The sequence below is a fragment of the Gavialis gangeticus genome, unplaced genomic scaffold (genome assembly GCF_001723915.1).
Source record: "Gavialis gangeticus isolate Ggan-Ray unplaced genomic scaffold, GavGan_comp1, whole genome shotgun sequence".
NCBI classification, from domain to species: domain Eukaryota; kingdom Metazoa; phylum Chordata; order Crocodylia; family Gavialidae; genus Gavialis; species Gavialis gangeticus.
In genome coordinates this window covers 16,490,534-16,510,439 of record NW_017729000.1, presented here as the reverse complement: position 1 = coordinate 16,510,439, position 19,906 = coordinate 16,490,534, and the positions used below count along the sequence as shown (strand labels likewise).

At 46.4% G+C, this 19,906-nt stretch overlaps 1 protein-coding gene across 2 annotated transcripts in view; it reads left to right on the top strand.

Annotated features, from left to right (window-relative positions):
* The first annotated feature begins 11,528 nt into the window (after positions 1 to 11,528).
* SPRY4 (sprouty RTK signaling antagonist 4) overlaps positions 11,529 to 19,906 on the top strand; it is a 21,205-nt gene continuing 12,827 nt past the window's right edge. Inside the window, exon 1 of one of the 2 annotated variants that reach the window (XM_019506353.1) lies at positions 11,529 to 11,721. The gene's annotated coding sequence lies outside the window, so the exon portion shown is untranslated. Of the gene's footprint in view, positions 11,722 to 16,239; positions 16,559 to 19,906 lie in introns of those variants that run through there. The other variant, XM_019506354.1, reaches the window with a different exon arrangement.

Genomic DNA, 19,906 nt, shown 5'->3' with positions numbered 1-19,906 from the left:
AGACAAGCTGCTCGCAGCTCTGTCCCGTGCCCTGCCCTGGCTGTACAGTGCCTGCCCCTGCCCCTCTTCCTCCCACCCCCACTGCTGGTGCCTTGGTCTGCCCCCCTCCATACCCAAACACCTCAAGGCATTTGTCAGCAACATTATCGACCACATCAGCCAAAAAAGCCGATTGCCAATGCTATCAATTATCCTTATATCAGTGCTGATCTGATATGGGACTGATGTATCTATGCACCTCTAGTCATTAACTGTACTGTTCAACTCATTCACAATATCAATCTCCCAGATTGCTTTCAATAGTCACTGGGAGATTGATGCCAATTCCAGTAGACTCCTGGCCAATCCAGGAGGGTTGGCAACCCTAGCTGAGAGTCACCACCCAGGGCAAGAAAGAGAGATCAAAAGTAGATCACAGTCCTGGAGACAAAGCAAGTCTAAGCCCCTGGAGCTCAGCTTTCTTTACTGGGTACAAGGAGGAGAGGCTGTTTCACACAAGGTCACACTGGCCTCCCCCAACCCCCTCCCAAAGTTATGGACATGGGAGGAAAACAAAGCAGGACTTGCCATTGCCACCTTTCTGCAAAGAGGGTGGGGATTGGCTGGCTGCTGTTGCCCAATGCTTTCCATCAGCAGGGAGCAAGCAGCACAGACCCTAACTAACCAGGAGGTGGACAGACACATTCAGCAGGAAACATGAATGTGGAACAACCCCCTTCCCAGTGTTCAAACAACTGCCCCAGTGGAACTTTCCTTTTCTGCAGTATCTTAGGGCCCTGCTACATATTCAAATTAAAGCTGGATAGAAACGAGCCATAGAGTTATTGCACATGTTCGAGCACTAACCTTGTAGCTGGTTGGCTCTTTTACAGCTGGAAGGACATTCTTATTGCATGATCATCACTGCACACATGTAGCTGGTCTAAATTTAATGACTGGGCGATTCACCAGTTAATTGCATAATATATGTAACATGTAGCAGGAACCTTATTTACAGCTTCCGATTAACCCATAATCCCACAACATGAGATCCTGATCCCTCTCTCACCCTGTCTTTATAGCACCCTCCACAGTCCATTTTAAAAAAAAGACACTTGTTCAAACAGGAAAAATTTAACATCATATTATTACAGCCCAGGAAGGAGGCATGGCTTAAACTTGCACTTAATTGCTCCCAGTTCTGCAAGACTGTTAAAGATCCAGAACATGAACCATATTTCCAATACCAAATGAAGGCACCCATTAAGTTCACACCTGCACACTCCCACTTGGCGAACTGCGGAGCATGGAAGCTGGCTCCTAGCAAAATCCTCACAAATGCAACAAAGAAATGCAATGGTGGCAAGTAGAACTTTTTTTTTTAAATTATGAATTAGCAGCCCTACCCAATTGTTCCAAATTGATTTTCCACTGCAGAGGATTTCTAAAACTGGGAAACTGATATTGAATTGCAGGGGAGAGAGACACTTCCACAAATATCTTTCAATAAATCAAACCGCATTCTAGTAAAAAAGGAGCTACATTTGACAGTTATTTCTGAATGTTGATGTAGACACAAAATTTACGGTGGATGTTGATCTGTAATAATAGGTCATCTCAGCCTAACTAGCTTACGCATACTGTAACAAGCATGGACTTCTAACAGCTGTGATCTCAGCATTTGTTACAGGGATGAAAACTTCTGAGTTTTATCTGGTTATATGCTCCCCCCCCCCACCCGCCAAAGTGTAATCTGATTAGCACTGGGTTGGGGACTGCCTGAGAGTTAAGGGCTTGCTTTACTGTTAACTAAATTAGATTCCTTCTAAACAAGTTCTGCAGTGAAATGTTCTTTCCCCTTTGGAAAAAAAACAGTTAAAGAATTTCTGGGCAAAATTTAATGGGACATAACTTTTAATAAAGGGTGCAGTATTTTTCCATCTCGCTGTCAACAGTTAGCTGTTCTTTTTATGAATTAAAGGAGGAAGGGGGAGGAGAGAGAAAAAAAATAATAGCTCTTGTACTTTTCAGGACTTGTCTTTTCATCAGTCCACGGTTTATTTACTTGTACAGCAATATGAACACCAAAAGGGTAGTAAAAGGCTGTTTTATATTTGCTCTAACTTTTTATTACAAGTTCCACTCATGATGCTACGTTTGTCAGAGAAAAGACTTTCCCCCTCTAGAAACATAGGATTTTTCCTTCCTAAGTTACAAGTAAAAGGACACAGATCTAAGGAAGGACTGACTGTGGCCACCAGTTGAAAATACCCAATTCTATTGCGCAATGTTGTCTCTTTTTTAATGTATTAAAAAGAAAAACCGTAGCCATTTCATAAATTTACTAATCTATTTCTTTAAAAAACAACCCCACGGGTATTACAAGCAAATCCATCAACTTTGCTATGCGTTTCCTTACCCAGGGCTTATCTACATGAAGAATAGCCCATGCTCACTAGGTCCCTAATAATCCACACCATGGCCATATCTACCCACCAGGCAACGTTGCCACCAGGACTTTCGGCTGCCTCGCAGATACCGACCATGCTGTACTGCCAGAGCGCACGCACACTTGGCAGGTGTCACCAGCAGCAAAAACAGCCGCCATTGCCATATTGCAGAAGGGTGTGGGCCTACTGGCACCTGTAGGTCCACACAGGAAGTTGTGGGGGTCACTGGCTTACCTCAGATTTGCATGCAGATGCACATGCAAGAGACAACTTCTTTCGCTCAAACTTGATCAGGTAGACAGGGCCAAAGAGAGCCTTGGTGCAGCTAAAATCAATCCACTTTGGAAGTAGATTAACATAAGCAGCACAAAGGCAGTCTTAACAAGCGTGTCCATGCTGAGAATTGGCACAGAGTATCTATCAGGCACTACGTTCACTTCCTCGCTGTTTCAAACCAGCTTCCCTGCAAGCTCCCAGTGTAGACGAACCCTTAAGCAGTTAGCTCTGTGAACGCTTTGGGACAGGTACCATCTTTTTCGTTTGCTTGGGTACAGCAACTTGTACCCCCTATTGTAGCCTGGGACCATTACAGTAGTAAACAGCATCCCTCCTCATGTCTTTCCATTTGTTAATTTAGTTGCTACAAATGTTTAAGTCACATGAGAATGCCTGGGAATTCAGCCCAGGAATTTAGCTTGTAAGCAGAATTGTGTTTCTGGAGATTACCAACTTGAACAGTAAATAAATAGTTGGGGGGAGGGAAGAGTCCGCAAAATAGAGTCATTGAGATGATTGAGTCCATTCGAAATAGACTGCGATTTCTCACTAACCTACCTATCGAGAGTCAAGTCCTGGAAGTTTTTAGTAACCATAGTCCTTTCTATGGATGCTGAACAGATCCAAGTTCAGGTTTGGATTTACCATCAACATCTGAATTTAGGGAAGATTGATTTAAGGATCAAACTGGCAACGCAATGCAGCCCCTCAGCCAGAAAGAGCTAGAGGGTCTTGTCTGCATCCAGCAGCATCCATAAAGATTTCCTTTCATTCATTTCAGCCAAGTAACATCTCTTCTCTACAAGGGACACTAGCTAAGTACAAATCACTACTGTCACAGTGCAGGTAGAGTCCTTCATCTGCAAGGATGACCCCGCACGTGGCTGCCGGCAGCGGAAGCCAAAAGCCAGCAGCCAACCCACTGTGCCCCGGTGGTTGGGAACCTCTGGTCTGGATGGACCAAACTGGGGGGCGGAAAAAAGAGACTAATTTGGGGGCTACCATTTGAGCTGATTGGGAACCAGTTACAGGACTTCCAGGAAAGTGAACTATTTTTAAAAACAAGCCATTGGCAAAATATATTGAAATTACTGTGGGACCTATTCAGATTGACATATTTACTGCCAATTGACTTAAAAGCAGGGGGAAGGGAATATGCAGGAGTGCTGAATCTCTCTCACCCTCATAATACTGGCAATATTTTTAAAAGCAGAAGCAGGAAGAGAGCCTGCTCAGGTAGGACTTCTAAGATACCAGACAAACCAAATCTCTCTCCCAACACCTACGGTTATAACGTCTCCTCCTACAACCCTCAACCTAGACGGGTAACTTCATACACATGAAGAATCCTAGCCCTGCCTCCACTTGGGCCAATTCCAGCTGAATAAATGAGCCCAGAGAATAAAGCTTTTCACGTGATCTTGTAACTGTATGGCCTTTAACATTATTTGGGGCTCTGAATACAGAGACCTCATTCTGCTCGGTGCCGTGGCAGACACATGAAGGAATCCATGCCAATGTTTGGAAGCTGGTTGATTTGAACACATAAATAACGGTAAGAGGGAAGCTGGGTTGCTGTCACACTCTCCTTAGTGGGCAGGAACAGGTTCGGTCTGCTGCTGAACTTCCAGTTGACCTCTGTGAAAATGGTTTTTACTTTCCTGCTTTTGACAAGACAGACACAAAGTGGAAGGAGACAGAGGACAATAAAAGGCAGAGGAAGATGCAGCGTGTGTTGATGTTCTCAGGATCCCAAGCAGCTGGGCAGTCATGGAGGGAAGCTGTGGTCTGGCAGGTCAGCCACAACAGCTGTTGCTCTCTAGACCCTGGCAGGTTTCCCAGTTCAAGATCCGATTTGCCTGCGCAGGTCTCTCCCCTTCGCGTTCCCAGGCTGGACAGAGATGCTCATCTCAGCCCACCGCGCTGCTGCCATGCAGTGCAGTTGGTGTCAGTAAAAAGCTGCTAGAAGGAAGATAGCAAGAGAAGGGGAAAAACAATGGGGAAAAAACCATAAAGAAGGGAAGGCAAAGCTTGATTTCATGTGCATCAGGCTGGGGTCCTTGCTGGCAATAGCCAGGAGTCCTCATGGTTGAGCTGGTCTGGAAGTCTTGATGGCTGAGGTTCATCAGAGGTCAGGCAGCCTTTTCTGGGAACGCCCCCCCCCCCGGGCTCTGCTTCAATATTTGGGTTCCTAAAAATACCCTCTATGGGAAGGACAAAAACAAAAACCAGAAAACAAAAAAACCTACAACTCCAAAATGGGAGGCCGGTAGATGGGACAGCCCCAGCCCCTCAAGGCCCTGGTCACCAATCAAGAACAATCTACGGACACCTATTTGTTCCTTCATTCTTATTTTATCCTCTTGGTTATATGTCATAACCTTAAGTCCTTGAGCTACAGGAAAAGTCCTTCTAGGTGGGGCTAATATAGTCAGCTTGCTGTTCATGCCCCTTCTATAAACAAGCATTATAAAAGGCAAGTGTAGCGTTTGATGAACTTTCACTTACTTCCCACAATGACGCTCTCAAGGAGGACAATCTGTAGGCCCCCCAGCCCTCTCCTCAACTACCTAAAATTACTCAGGTGCTTCAGTGCCAGCAGAGCCAGATCAATTGTTACTGAAAGCTATGAAGTGCAAAATAAACCTCAAGCAAATGCTGGGCAACTGCAACGGAGGATAGTGCTGGGTTATGTTTATACACTAAACTGCATATTATTTTGACTATCAGCACAAGGCAGTTACCTATGGCAGGGATCACATGAAACCAAGATAAGACGACATGTGCTTTGGAAAGGTTTCTCATTGCTATAAATGTCTCTCCTGGCAGAGAGCCTCCGTCCATCCAGAGAACATGAACATAAAGCTGTGCTGTCCCAGCCTGTGTGTGTAAAATGCAAGCCCTTTGAGGAGGGAAAGGGACACTTGCTTACTTAGTACCATTCCCCACTGCATGGCATCGTGTACAGTTGAGCTGGGTTGTTTTTCAAAAGCTAGGAAACTAGGAACGTGTCCTACAATGCAAATTCCTGCTTCCTCCCATCAGCTGGGTTTTCTGGGGGCAGAGATTCCCCATACTTGAAGCAACTCCCACGCAACCAAACCCACACTCCACGTCGATTAAGACTCAGGCTTAAAACAGAGTGGGTTTCCATTGTCAGGTATGGCAACAGAGTACTAACTACTGCAAGGGAAGGAAGGAAATGAAGGACAGTTGGTGTTAATTATGCAAAATAAGATGTGATTTATCGGATGTGAGTAATTCAAGGATGCGAACAACAGGTGCCTGATAAGGAGGAGGAAACCCAGCACTTCCATCTAGGCAGTGGAGGTGGACAAATGTTGTCTCTCCATTTGCATTGGAGAGATAACATTACTGAGTCACCTCAAAGTGGTTTAGCCTTCATTTCAGGGATGTTTGCAAAGTGATTTAAGAGCTTCAGATAGGCAGGAGGAGGACTATTGCTACTTCATGACCCCCATGTTATATGTAACCCCTTACCTCCATGCCATGCTACAAGCAGCTGAGAGGGTGCCTGTCACAGCCCATAAGAACTGACAAGCTAATGGATCCTCTGCTGTAAAACCTGGAGGCCCCAACTCCCCATCCACCCTTCACAACTGCCAGTGCAGGATGCTGCTCCTACCCAAACCTGTCTGGAGAGAGTATGGGTGGGGACTCCTCACCACGCAAAAATAAATCTGGGAATTGCAGGTTCTAGATCAACAAGCTCTGTGATCTGAAGAGGACGGCACGAGAGAAGAGAGGTGCCAGACAGAGGCAGCCCTACATCGGCCCACACACCCACAGTGGTGCATTTGTTCAAGCCGAAGAGCTCCATCCAGTCCTACTTCCATGCAGCCGTGACAGAAGACCTTCGCCTGTCTTCTCTCCATATCTGTCTGGAGCTGTGGCTGCAGGCTCCAGATCTGTCCATCTGCCAACCTGGCAGGCAGCATTTCATCTCTGCCTCCTGAACGGGCTTCCTGCTGATCATTTTCCCAGCCATAACAGACCTATTACAGTAACTCTTGCTAGCGATGCACGACTACTCTTAACAAGACATTAGCAAACAGACTCTGACATGGGTATGACCAATACATATGATTAGACACACACAGTTAAGTATCTCCAGTTTCACCTATTCCACTCCTGGCTTGAATCACAGGAGCTACGCAGAGAAAGAGCCTGCTATGGGCTGCAGGGCTCTGCAGCAGAAACGTACTCTCCAGGTGTACAGCTCGGCTTTCAGCAAAAGAGGAGACCACGACCATGTGTTATGGGCCAGAAGCCAAGACGCGAGATGCCTGTAGGAGTTGGGCGATAAAATTAGGAAAGCGGATGGTGGTATGTTAGTGGAAAGTTTCCATTCTGTATTTTCCCTTCACATAGCATGTTTGGAAAGAGTTAAGTAAAAAGAAACAAGTTTTCAGGATTACATTTGCAACAGATGGCAAAACTGCCCATATGGGCATCTTTTGGTTACCAAAACCAAGACCAGGTTTATTGAAAAAGCTCTTTGCATACTGTTATTGGAGCCCACAGGCACTGAAATGATGCAAGCAAATTCAGGACTGCATACACAATTTGCTCCTTGGACGCTGAGCAGCCCATATACTCCATGTGCACACTAAATCAGCAGAATACCACATACAAAAACTTCCAGGAAGGGGCTCAAAACAGAAGCAGGACCCCAACAGGCTAACTCCACACATACATCATGGATTTAACTTAAAGATGCAAAGCAAGTAGCCAAATTTTTTCCTGTTGGCTACACATCTGACATGGCTCAGCAGAACAAGTTATGCATTCCCGGGTGAGCTGCACTTTCACTTACTAAACTGCCTTCATATTTGCCTTTTTCAGATGGTAGATTAGGAACTATGCATTTCCTAAAACCACCTACTTTTGGCCAAAGCCCACACACCCTTTTTGGAGGCCTGCCAGCCCACATTCTCACTACACGCAGATTTGGAGATCCACGTTAGAAAACCAGCCGTTCCAAAGCGAACAGCAAAGGAGACTACTGTCTGCTCCTGCAACACTTAGCTTAATCCAAATTCTCCTGGCCCAGAGTCTGGCTACAGAAGGGAGTGGGGAGGGAGGAAGGAAGTGTCTGAACGGACTGACCTCTCTGAACATTAACAAGCATATGGCTTGGTTTACGCGTATGCCTAAGATCTTTAACATGGATTCGGTGCTTATGAAAGGTGTGGGCTGCAGATCAAACAACAGGCAACAGTAGCATTAGCTTCCTACACCTGTGCTGCCACTGCCTCCACCACAGTGACATGGGCACGTGTCTGCAGGCCCCAGACCACTAAACACGTTTCGCATACAAGATGGAGCAGAGATTCCTCACCCAGGATCCTGTCCCTGGCAACGACCAGTGCCAGCTGTTTCACAAGGAAGTAAAGGAAAGCCCACAGTAGGAAGTTTTCCTGCCACGTCCCTCTAGTCAGGATTGGATAGCGCCCTGGAAAGGAGGGTTATCTCCCTGCCAAGTCCTTTAGTATGTCCTACACTCATTTTGGCTATCCTTGCATTCATGTGAATGCCTAGTTCCTTTTTTAATCATATTAAGCTACTGGCCTCAGTGGTAGCCAGCAAAAGCCACTGCTCAAGATAATGGTGGCATTTCCTCCCATCAGTTTACAGGTATGCCACGTTTCATTTTTGTTGAGGGAGCAGGTAAGAAGCATCAAATATCTGAACGGTGGTTATGAAGAGGATGAAGATAGACCATTCCTGGTGGCTTCAGGGAACAGGACAAGAAGCAATGGTTTTAAGCTGCAGCAAGGGAAGTTTAGGTTGGAGATTAGGAAGAACGCTCTCAATGTGAGGGCAGTTAAGTATTGGAACAGGCTACCCAGAGGGGTTGTGGACTACCTCTCCTTAGTCAGGGATGATCCTGCCTTGAGCAAACAGCTAGACTAGATAACCTCCACAGGTTCCTTCTAGCCCTACTTTTCTCCGATTCGATAATCTCCAGACAGTCAGGCCACACGACCAAAACCTACAGGACAGCCTGTACTAACTCCGTAGTGTGGATCAGTGGTTCCCAACTTTCTTATGCTGCAGACTGGCAAGCTATCTAATTTACATATTTAAGTTTAATTTGTATATTTAAATTTAATTTACATGTTTAAATTTAATTTTTATGTCAGGGGCAGAGGAAGAGAGGTTGTGAGGATCAGATCAGTTTGGGGCACCACAGCCACAAGGAGACTCTGCAGGGGAGGGGGCTGCGCAGGCAGTGGGCCAGGGGACCCAGCTGGGGCTGCCCAAGAAGAAGCAGCTCTGCTGCCTTTCCTAGGAGCAAGCAGCAGGGCTGCCTCCCAGGCCTGGGCATTTCCTCGCCCGCGTTCCCCAGCTCCCAGCCACAGGCAGGGCTGGAGGGGGGGTCCTGCCTGGCCTGGCGTGGGCCCTGGTACCTTTTGCGCGGGCAGCACCTTGTCAGGCGTGGCCATGGCAGCGGGCACACGGACCCAGCTGCCACCCAGCTTTAATGCTTCACACAACTGCCGGCAGTGGAAGCCAAAACCCAGCAGCCAACCTGCCGCGGCCCGGTGGTTGGGAACCTCTGGTCTGGATGGACCAGACTGGGAGGGGGGGAAAGACTCATTTGGGGGCTACCGTTTGAGCAGCTTGGGAAGGACGGCCATGGTGGTGTTGATGGTGGGTTATAAAAAGCAGGGCCTACACAGTACATTTGTTTAGCCTTTTAAAACTCCTGACTAAGACTGATTGTTTTTCAGATTGACCATGTCATGGGAAACTAGGATTTCAACTTAAAAGCATAAATGAATGGGCTGGGTAGATGTGCTGCTGTTCAATGCATGGAGCACTAACATTTTGACTGTTCAAAGGCCAAACTGTTCTTCGTGAACACAAGCAGGTTTAAAAAAAGAAAAAAAAAGGTAGATTGTCTTCACAATACCCTCACAGTATAGCAGGACCAATGGGATGATTATGAAATTCTGGTATGTGTCCTATAATAATCTGTCTATTCACTGCTGATATAACCAAACTTTTTCTTCATTTGGCAACCTCCGTGATGGCCTCCATCGCCATATGGTTTTGGGCAGAGAAGCTTGATGCCAGAAGCCTGCTCAAATGAGGCTCAGCAGACCCCACCTTGCTGAAAACACGTTAGCTACAGCTCGTCCGCCCGAGCCCACCCTTTGCGTACTGGCACATGATGCTTGAATTCTTCTGCATATGCTCCATGCAGTTCTGTGTCTAAAACACACAACGTAGAGAAAGGAACCGGCCAGATGGGCATTTGACACTTGAACACACCCACTCCACTGGCCGGGAATACGTGCAGCTACTCAGGCACTTCCTCCTTGACTGTGTGACAGGGCTGTCAGAAATGCGGACCCTTAGTGTGCCTCCCTCACGCAAGTGGAGGAGTACCTGTACTTGGCACCTGCCTGAGGATCTCACTGTGCTGTACAAACATTACCCAGTAATCACTAGTGATCCCAGAAATTAAATCTTTACTTAAAGCTGGGTGCAAACTGTCCATTTCAAATAGCATCTTGTAGTCTGTTGTAAGGATTAGGATTAGGAAAAGTAATCCTAAACAGAGTACTGACTATACTCGAAACTGCATCACCCTTGGGAACAGAAGCAGCAATAGTTCAAGTATCGCACAGGGCTCAATCGTGACACTAGAACAGGAGGAGGGTCACATTTCTTCACTCACATCAGGATTTGAGATAAAAATCTGAACACCTCTGAGGATGTGCACAAGTCCAGGTGAGCTGTGGCCCCCAGTACTCAACTTTCTAAGCGTGCCAGCAAATACTGAAACAGGGAAGAAAGCAGAGAAGCAAATGAATGAATGGGATTAAAAACAAAACAAAAAACCCTCTAGTTTTTCCACGACCCTAACCCCTGATAAAATCCCAGCTGGCATCAAGCCTCATCTCTAGGGGCTTCTCCCTAAAGCCCTTGGCCAGTCCTTTGCTTCATTTATGTGCGCTGGTGGCCCCCGCAGTTTCGCCTCTCCAGAGTGCCCTTGCCAAGGCCTTCGGCCAGGATCCCGGCGTGGCAGCACGGAGCCTGCAGCGATGCTGTTGCGCTCCCCGGGTACCCAGGCGGCCCCGGGGCAGCAGCGCCACGACACCTGTGCCGCCCTCCCGTTGCGCCCGCTGCACCGAGGGGAGTCGCGGAAGGCAGAATCGTCTCGTGCGACGTCGCAGCCCCGCGAGGGACCGAGACCCGGGGCCCGGGGCCACCGCAGCACTCGGGCGGCTCGCAGCAGGCCACAGCCCGCCCCAGGCTCCTTCCAGCACCGGGAGAAGGAGCTGCCGCCTCCCCCCCCCGTCACGGGACAACGAGCCCAGATCTGCCCACCGCTCGTGCCCGCAGGCACGTCCCAGGGGGCAGCCGGAGCCTGCGGGGTCCTGCGCGGGCGGAGGCGGCGAGCAGTCCGGTCCCGCGTGGGGCAGCCCCGGGGGGGGGGGCGCGGTGCCAGCCCTTACTGCGAGGCGAGGGGTGCGCGTGCACGTGCACATGCACGCGCCCTGGCACCACCCTCCCCCGCCCAGAGCACAAGTGAGTGGCGCCCCCGCGGGCACACGCTGCAGCACGGCGCGTTACCTCGGGCCCGGCTGGGGACGGTGCGCGCGCAGCTGCCGCCTGCCTCCATTCATAAAAAGCCGCAGCCGGCTCCAAGCTTCACAGCCCGCGACGCGCTCCTTTCCGGCCCCCCATTCATAAAAAGCGAGCGGAGCATGCGCCTTGCGGTCGCGGAGCCCACCCATTCATAGAGTCGGGCGGCCGCGCATGCGTAGAGGGGGGTCCCTACCCTCCCATTCATAAAATAGCCATTTTCCCAGGCAGCGGCGGCTGCAACAGCGAAGCGAGGCGGGCGGGAGGGGGTAGCGGCCGCGGCTGACAGCGCAGCGCAGCGCAGCGCTCGGCTCCTGCCTGCCCGCCCTCGAGTCTCGCGCCGAGGTGGGATTTAGTCGCCCGGTGAGACATGGTCTCGGCTCAATTCCTGCGAGTAAGTGTGGAGCGCGGCGGGCGGGGGCCGCGGAGACCTGCGGGGACTGAGTCCTGCCCGGGGGAGTGCGGGGTCCCTGCTGCCCCGGCACGGCCCCGCCTCGGCACTAGTGAGCAGAAACGCACGTATACACGCACACATGTATGTGTGCACATTTTATTTATATAGATATAGCTATATACACACACACACACGTATATCTAAATATACACACACATCTGTGTGTGTTTGTGTGTGTGTGTATAGATAGACAGATTTTATATATATACGTGGAGTGAGATCTATATCTATCTATCTATATAGATCTTTCTGTCTCTATCTATAAAATCTGTATGTCTATCTGGATATAGATAATCTATATCTATGTGTGTGTGCGTATACGTATGTTTCTGTTCAATAGTGCTGGAAGGGCGTCGTGTGTGCGTGTGTTGGCTCTCTGAAGCCTGCGTGTGCAGTTCTGTCCACGTACATGTGTGTGTGTGTCTGCCCACACGCATGTTTGTATCTGGGATCTACCTATGTATCTGTGTGGCCTTTCATTACCTAAAGCGGGATTTGCATTCGGGGAAAGAGCAAGAAAGGTCCTGGTTCCTGCAGGATTTGCATTGGTGTTGCTGCTGGTCTCGGCTGAACTCCTGTCCCTGCTCCCCAGCTGTCTTTGGTGCCTGTGCAGGGCAAGCGGTTTTTGTCACGCCAGGGTTTGGGGGGCTGTGGTAGAAATGGATGGGTGCTGTGGGTGCGGAGTCATTTTCTCTGTCCCTCCCCGCCCCCATGCTTCCTACACCAAAAGGAGATAAATTCAGGCTCCCCCAGCTTTACCATTAAGAGCAGCACATACTTCGTCTTTGGCGTCTGAGGACAGCTCTTATGTATTTCTTCTCCCCACCAAGCCCTCTCTCCCTCTTGTTAATGTTAAGTGGATCCGGAGCTGTCCCCATAATAGGACACTTCAGAGCTGAGTCCCGGGAGCGTCGGATCTTTGCTGCATGACCTTTGCTCCTTAGCATTTTATTTCATGCAACTGTCCTGCAATTCCATTTTCCTTTACTTTTCGCTCCATTTCTGCTCTGTTCTGCCCCCCTACGCCATCCCCTGTGCTGCTGTGGGGTTGTGTTGCTTCAGTTTTTCTTGGATGGGGCTGTGATTTCAAACTGTGGATCATTAATAAAGCCTTGTGTGTAGAATCATGTACTGATAGACAGATATAATGCATGTTACATGGATGGAGCAGTATTGCGTCTTGGGTGCCCTTCACCAACTGCGTAGCAGGGAGAAGCTCAGATTTTTTTCTTCCATGGTACCAGTTCTAGCATCATAGGAGAAAGATGAGACTACATGTTCTGAAAATTCGTTATCAGAGAGGACATGGAAAAACCAGAAAGGGACCTCTGCACAGAAGTCTAAGCAGAGAGCAGGATTGGAAATGCAGACCTTGGAAATGGCAGTGCAAACAGGAATGAGCATTAATCACCGGAGAAAGGGCTTCGTTCTTTCTTTCTCCTCAAGTGTTCAGAAATAATTTATTGCATTGGCTGCCTGTTCTGCAATATAATCCCCCTCCAAAAGGGTCTGATTTCTTAATTTAAATATATTATATGGCCAAACTGCTTTTTTTCTTCTTTTTTTCTTTTAAGGAAGATGGAAGGAAAACACTCATGAATTACCCAGAGTAGGGAATATCCATTTTTCATTCTTTAGAACTTCTTGTACTGCCCTTATTCCAAAGCAGACTGAGGCTACAGTATGCTAAAAATCAGCTCACAGTCTCCATTCGTCTCCCATGATTTGAAGCTGTACATGTTCAATGTTAAGCCCTCCCCCCCCCACCCTGATATGGAGTCAAACAATAAAGCTGCAATTTGTGCACTGAATTGCAATGATCTTGATGACTAGCTTCCCCTTCTCCATATAAAAATGAATGATAGAGGGAGGATTGGCTGTTCTCTGTTACTGGAACCCTACTGTGGATGTCTCATTGATAAATGTGCCATTTTGCACAGGCTGCTGTGTTCTGTTGATAGAAGGGACTCTGTGTTGGTATTGCAAAATAAAAAGGACCATTTCTGAAAGCTGCAGTCCTTTCTTGGAAATTCCTTGTGAGGTGCGTTCAGGGAGAAAATGATTTGTTTACCTCTTAAAGCAGAAGCTTTTTATATAAAACTATAATTGATTCCCAAATCAGGCTGGGAAATATTATTTCTTAAAAAATCATCCCCCATCTTCAACAAAATGGCATTGACCTCCCTTTTACTCCCGTTGCAATGATGTTTAGTTCGCTGTATCTCGTTCTTCCAATGTTAACACAAATAGCAGAAAACTCATTAAACATGTTGACTTTCCAAATATGCAGCTTTCCAAGTTCAGCCTTAGTATCTAAAGCTGCCTCTCTCTAGGCAAACAACTGGAGGAATAGCTGTGTTCGACATTTTTTTTTAGAGATCTAATGCAGTACAATTTCCTACACTTAGCATAAAGCCTTCTCAATGATTGAGCAGCACTAGCATTAGCTTAAAAGAGCTGATTTAGAGATTTCTTATTTAATTCTCTGACCTTAAAATAAATACTGCCGTACAGGGGCAAAACCATAAAAAGCAGAGGAGCTACTGAAGAGGAATTGTAAACCCTAGAGACCAGGAAATTCACGATGCAAATCACTTGCACTGCAGGAAGGGGCAGCTGGACAGGGGCAGCTTTTGGGATGGTTGCAGGTTAATTTTCCCAGCTTCTGAATTTCAGAACCACTGGCACAGATCTAGTGCCTCATCTGCAAGAGGCAGGTTTTCCCCACAAAGCTTTCCAGGTTTTTGGGGTGGTTTTTTTTGGTGGGGGGGGGGGTTCCCCCCTTCCAATTCTTCTTGGCAAAGACTTCAGCTATGCTCATATGGCCAAGGGAGGAACATTCATCTGTCTTATTCATTTCAATATGATTGAAAGGGTAGTAGGCATTGTATAGAAATGGGAAGAGTCTGTAGGGGGGCGTTTCCTCCTTCATTAATGGGATTTTTTTGGTTTATTTTTGTTCTGTTTTAATGTTTTGTTTAGCTTTTTAAACAAATCCATCTCAATGAAGCTTACGAGTATAAAGATACCATTCATAAACCTTCTCATGTAAATGTGCACACACTAGAGGGTCCTCTTTTAATTTGGTTGAGGACATCCTTCGTTCTAACCAAAGGCAAGGTTGGGATTTGTGCAGCCATCATTCAGCTGTTCCCTTTTGCCGAGATTCAGATCAAACCAGTTCTTCATCCTCCAGCTTTGCTGCCTAGGCAGGCTTAGTTTGTGGTCTCCTTGCAGTAGACGTGTAGTGAGCAATATTTACCATTCAGAATTGTTTTTGTGCTGCCTACCCTCAGTGCGGGTGTGAATAAGACTACTATTCCTGCATATCCCAGATCACTTTGTAAATCTCTTCAATTAACCCCCATATTTTTCCCCACTCTTCACAAAAAGTATTCATTTGCTTTGCCCTTTCTATATTCCTGCCCCCCCCAACTGCCCCATCACAGGCCAAGCAGATAATCCAGCTTCATTTTTAGCCCATATGCCAGGTATTTCAGTCTTTTTTTTTTTTTTTTTTCTTTCTTTCTTCCTTCCCTCCCCCTGACTAACTTTGGAGCTGTGTAGTTGGACAGTGGTAAATCTCGGCATTCATTGTTGCTCTGAAACCATGGTTATGGTTATGCTCTTGTTGTGCATGGATGTAAAGACTGGAGAGTCTACAGCTATGGTTGGCTGCAGGTGTTTCTAGATGAATTTCCCTCTACACCACGGTATGGCAAACCACAGAAAAGGAAGGCTACAGTCCTGAGCCCTTCGAGCATAATGCCATATTAGAATGGCAACTACCTTGATAAGGATTCACCATGGGCTCTTACAGTCTACACTTTCTACACCTTTTCCTTGATTTTCAGGGTTTGGACTATTAATCTGTGTTTAGACTTTGCTCTTGAGCTGGAGCTTTTGCTCTCGTTGTCCTCCTGTTGCCTTATCTCAAGTTTGCTGACTGTGTGCCTCAAGAAGAACGAGCACAATTTCATTGACAGACCGTGTGTGCCAAGGTTCTCTGGCGCTAACAACAGGAGCAATTTAGGTTCCAAAAGTATTTTTTCAAATGAGCTTGTAATATGGCACAGACTTTCTTGTTGGAAGAAAAGGCCTTGCATTCCTATGTGGAGAGCCCAAAAACCCAATAGCTTCTTGCTGGGAATTTGACAAAGCATAATCTAGTGGCTAGATGACAGGACAGGGAATTGGAAAATCTCTGGTTTCTGCTCCAAACACACTTCCCCACTGCATCATCTTGGGGCCAGACTCTTTCTCTGAAATCACAGTAAGGTAAGGATGTTGCACTTGGCCATTCTGCAACGCATCTCCATACCTCGGGGATTTAGGGATCATGATGCCTGTAAAGTACTCTGAAATCCTTGAAGGGAGGATCCTACAGAAATTGGAGCTCGCTGTTTATTATGCTAGGAGGGTTGCTACAGGTTATGCTGAAAGGCAGAGAGACGGACCTTGGTCTGCACTAGGCTCCACCCCATTTGGATACTGCCATAAAATGAAAGCCTAGGAAAGGAGCATTTGAAGAGTGAGCAGAGTTCAATGCTGTGAGGATCTTTTGAGTTTCAAAGGAAGCCTTTGCTGTGGGTCAGCACATAGCCAGAGTTCGAGTCTGGGTCCAGGTACTTGATATGAACAGAGCACTGTCTAAAGATGGTAGCGAGGGTAGAGTGAGCCATGGCAGCATCACACCCCCGTGCCACGCAACAGCCCGGTATCCTGGGAACGAACCCGTTTGCCTGAGAGGCACCAGCAGAAACCTCCAAGTGACAAGGTGAGTGACCGCAGCAAAGTCCCACTTCATGTACCTGTGTAGAAGGCTGAAGACTAGCTGCTGTCTCTGAAACCTCTTAAGAAGAATTCTTCCTTTTTATACAGCATAATCTGAATTAAAAGCACTAATTGTAACCCCCCAAATCAATACTTGATACTGACATGGCAGAGAGCTCTGAGTGCCTAACTGCATTATTGCTTTGATCCAGATGGTGATAAATGTATTACTGAATAAGCTCACAACATGTTTGGGGTTTCTCTTTTTAGACTCCATTGATTTAAGGGCAGGATATTTGCATGTTAACAACTGAACCTTGCAAAAAGTGGCCTAGATGCAGCAGTGCTGCTTTGGGCTTCAGCAGCTGCCACTTTTTTGTTGATTTTAAAGGAGATGTGAGCACTTGGCATCCTTCAGAATAGAAACATTTCAGTTTTGAATGTATAGATGCATTTCTGGGCCATAGTAGATAGGTAGTGGAGACTAGGCTCTTTGTCCAGCACTTGTTTTCAGTATCTTGTTATTCCTACATGCCTGTTACATAAACATAAGCTAGTGGGTATTAGCTGAATAAGACACTGTATCAAACTGCATATCAGCACTGTATTAAACAATGCAAAGACCATTTTGTTTCCCCCCACAAGCAGAAGAGAAAATTGCCTGACATCTAGAAAATGAAAAATAATTTAATAGTTGTTAAACAAATAGGATTCTATAGAAGGTTGCCCTAAACCTACAGAATTGAATAGAGAATAAGGTTTTTTTGTTTTTTTTTACTGTAGGTTTTTGTGACTTGCCCGCAGCCTTCTATAGGAAGACTATAACTTCTAAATTCTATAAATACATAAAATTCTGTAGGACTTTTCCATAAGGAAATCCAACAAAACTTCCCAGTTTGAATGGGTACCACAAGAAATGCTATACCATGCTCCATTTTAAAATGATGTTTTACAAACCTTAAAATTTTAGAAAACTATTTTGCAGCACAGTAAGAGTTCAGATACTGGCAAGACCGTGTATGTGTGTGTATATATGTATATATGTGTATATATAAAAATCTCTTATCTAGGTGGAGAAATTCAATGTAGTTGTTGTGGTTTAGTTTTGTGGAACTAACATTAACTAACCACAAGGTTAATACTTGGGAAGAGCTTCATATTATGACCGACTTCTGCTTTTAAAAAAAAAAAAAATTACAGATCTGTGATGTGGCTATTCATTACCTTTTAAAAGTTTTACATATCCATATAAAGATGACTTATTTTTTACTTCTCTGGCTCACGGGAGCTTTCGATTGACCTGCAGAAGCCAATTTAAATTCAAAGGTTCAACTAATTTTGGGACTATTTTCATTAGATTATCCTCCTGTTGAGTTCAGAAAAAAGCCTGTAGAGTTGGACCTGGTAAGTCTATGCCTGGTTTACTGGCATACGCATGTCTGCATTATTATTGATAAATTATTAACTAATTTTATGCAAGAAGTATTTGCACAGCAGTCCTGAATCGGAACTTGCATGAAATCTTCACCTAGAATTGCATCAGCACCTTGAGAGATGCTGTGGATTTGACGGCACCCATGCGGCACAATGGGAATACCAACATACCTCAAGTGACACACTTGCTTAAGCACCACAGCATCAAGGCCTGAAGGCAAGGCCAGTCACTTAATCAGAATGCGAATAGAACCAGCAAGGCACCACTTTGTCTGGGGCTGGCTATATATTAGGTATCCTGTACAGAGAATTAAGTTTAACTTGATACTGTAATTTTTTTATCAAATTATTTTACTGCCTAGTGAACAGAAGTCTTCACAGAGTATCCATCTTACCTTACTATTTCCTTTCTCCCTTTTTTAAAATACATCACTTTCATGTTTTGCATTACAAGTCAACAGATTTTTTTTTTTTTCCTACAACATGCTGGGCCTTCTGCGTTCATGCTCATCTTACACAGGCTAATCAACGTGAGTTGTGCATTCTTTTCTGAATACTCAGTTGGCTCGGATACCATCTGGAAGAGAGCTATGTAAGCTGCAAGTTGTTTCCTCACTCTAGACACAAAGCAGGGGGAGAGTCCTCTCTCTCCTTTTTACGATCACCTCAATCCCTTCCCTGCAGATGAACTGCAGGGTGGGCACCTGCAAAACTGTACATGGTTGTCTAGAAGGCACTTTAACAACATGCAGGGCTGGGCAGGAAAAGAATAAGTGAAACTGGTGTTTGTTAGCAGTGCCCAAATGATAGCCCTGGATCTACGAATCTGAGTTTGCAAGAGTCTGACCAGTCCTCTGCAGCTGGTCAGTAGGAACCAGCAGAAATGTTCCTTTTCCTCATCAATTTTTTAACATTTTCTGACCAGCGCTCTCTTGGCCTCAGGTAACCAAGACTGCTTCAAAGGCCAGAATCAAAACGCATCAGTTCAAAAAAGCAGCAAAACCTGAGCTGTCCAACGGCATTGACTTGTGCATACATCCTCCTCTGTCTAGAGCTGCTTCGCTGCCTCGACACAGTGACCAGCTCCAAGCCATCTATGCTCTATGCTGAATTAGGTCATCTTAACATCTGAATCCCTGGAGTGACTTGAGGCACAGTTGGCTGCTCAACATGGGCAGAACAGGCTACTTTTAGGAGCGGGGGGGAGGGCTGCCTGTGAAACACTGCAGCAGTTCACCCAACAGCAGCTTTGCTTTTCCTTTCCTTTCAAGGTCTTGATTTTTGCCAAACAGACCTTCTGATTAGAGATGTAGTTACAGCAGAAAGAGCACTTTCTAGGATGCCATCATTTCAAACCATGCATTCTGGTGACTTCCTAGCAGGTGCCCTGAATGTATAATCCATCTTTCTTGGGAAGGAGATGTATTTCTCAGCTCTTTAGCAGAGAACTTAATGCCTCCACATGCTTCCAGCGGCTAAACCCTACATTATATTGACTTGTTACACAAGATGCCTTTCTTACTTTGCCCCACCACATTTCTTGGAGCCTTTCATCTCTGTTAATGCCACCTCTAGCTCCAAGTGTAGTTGTTTTGCTTCCCAGAAATAAAACCAAATGGGGGGGGGAGTTGTGATGGTTGTGGTAGGCTCCCAGTTAACATGATGAGAGCTCAGAATGTGCCCACGAAGGCAGAAATGAGCTGACTGAACTGTATGAAGGAAAACTCCCTCGTGCTGTCTTGTTCTGGGTCAAGAAGGTCCATGGATCAAGTCCTGAGCCTAATCTTGGGCTCGTATCTCAGTGCTATCCTGTTCCATGTACAGGGGATTGGGTGAAATGTATTGAAGATCCTTCTCGGACCCTCTCCAGGCACTGTCAAAGGCTAGTCGTCAAATCTCGTGACAGAACTTGAGTGTC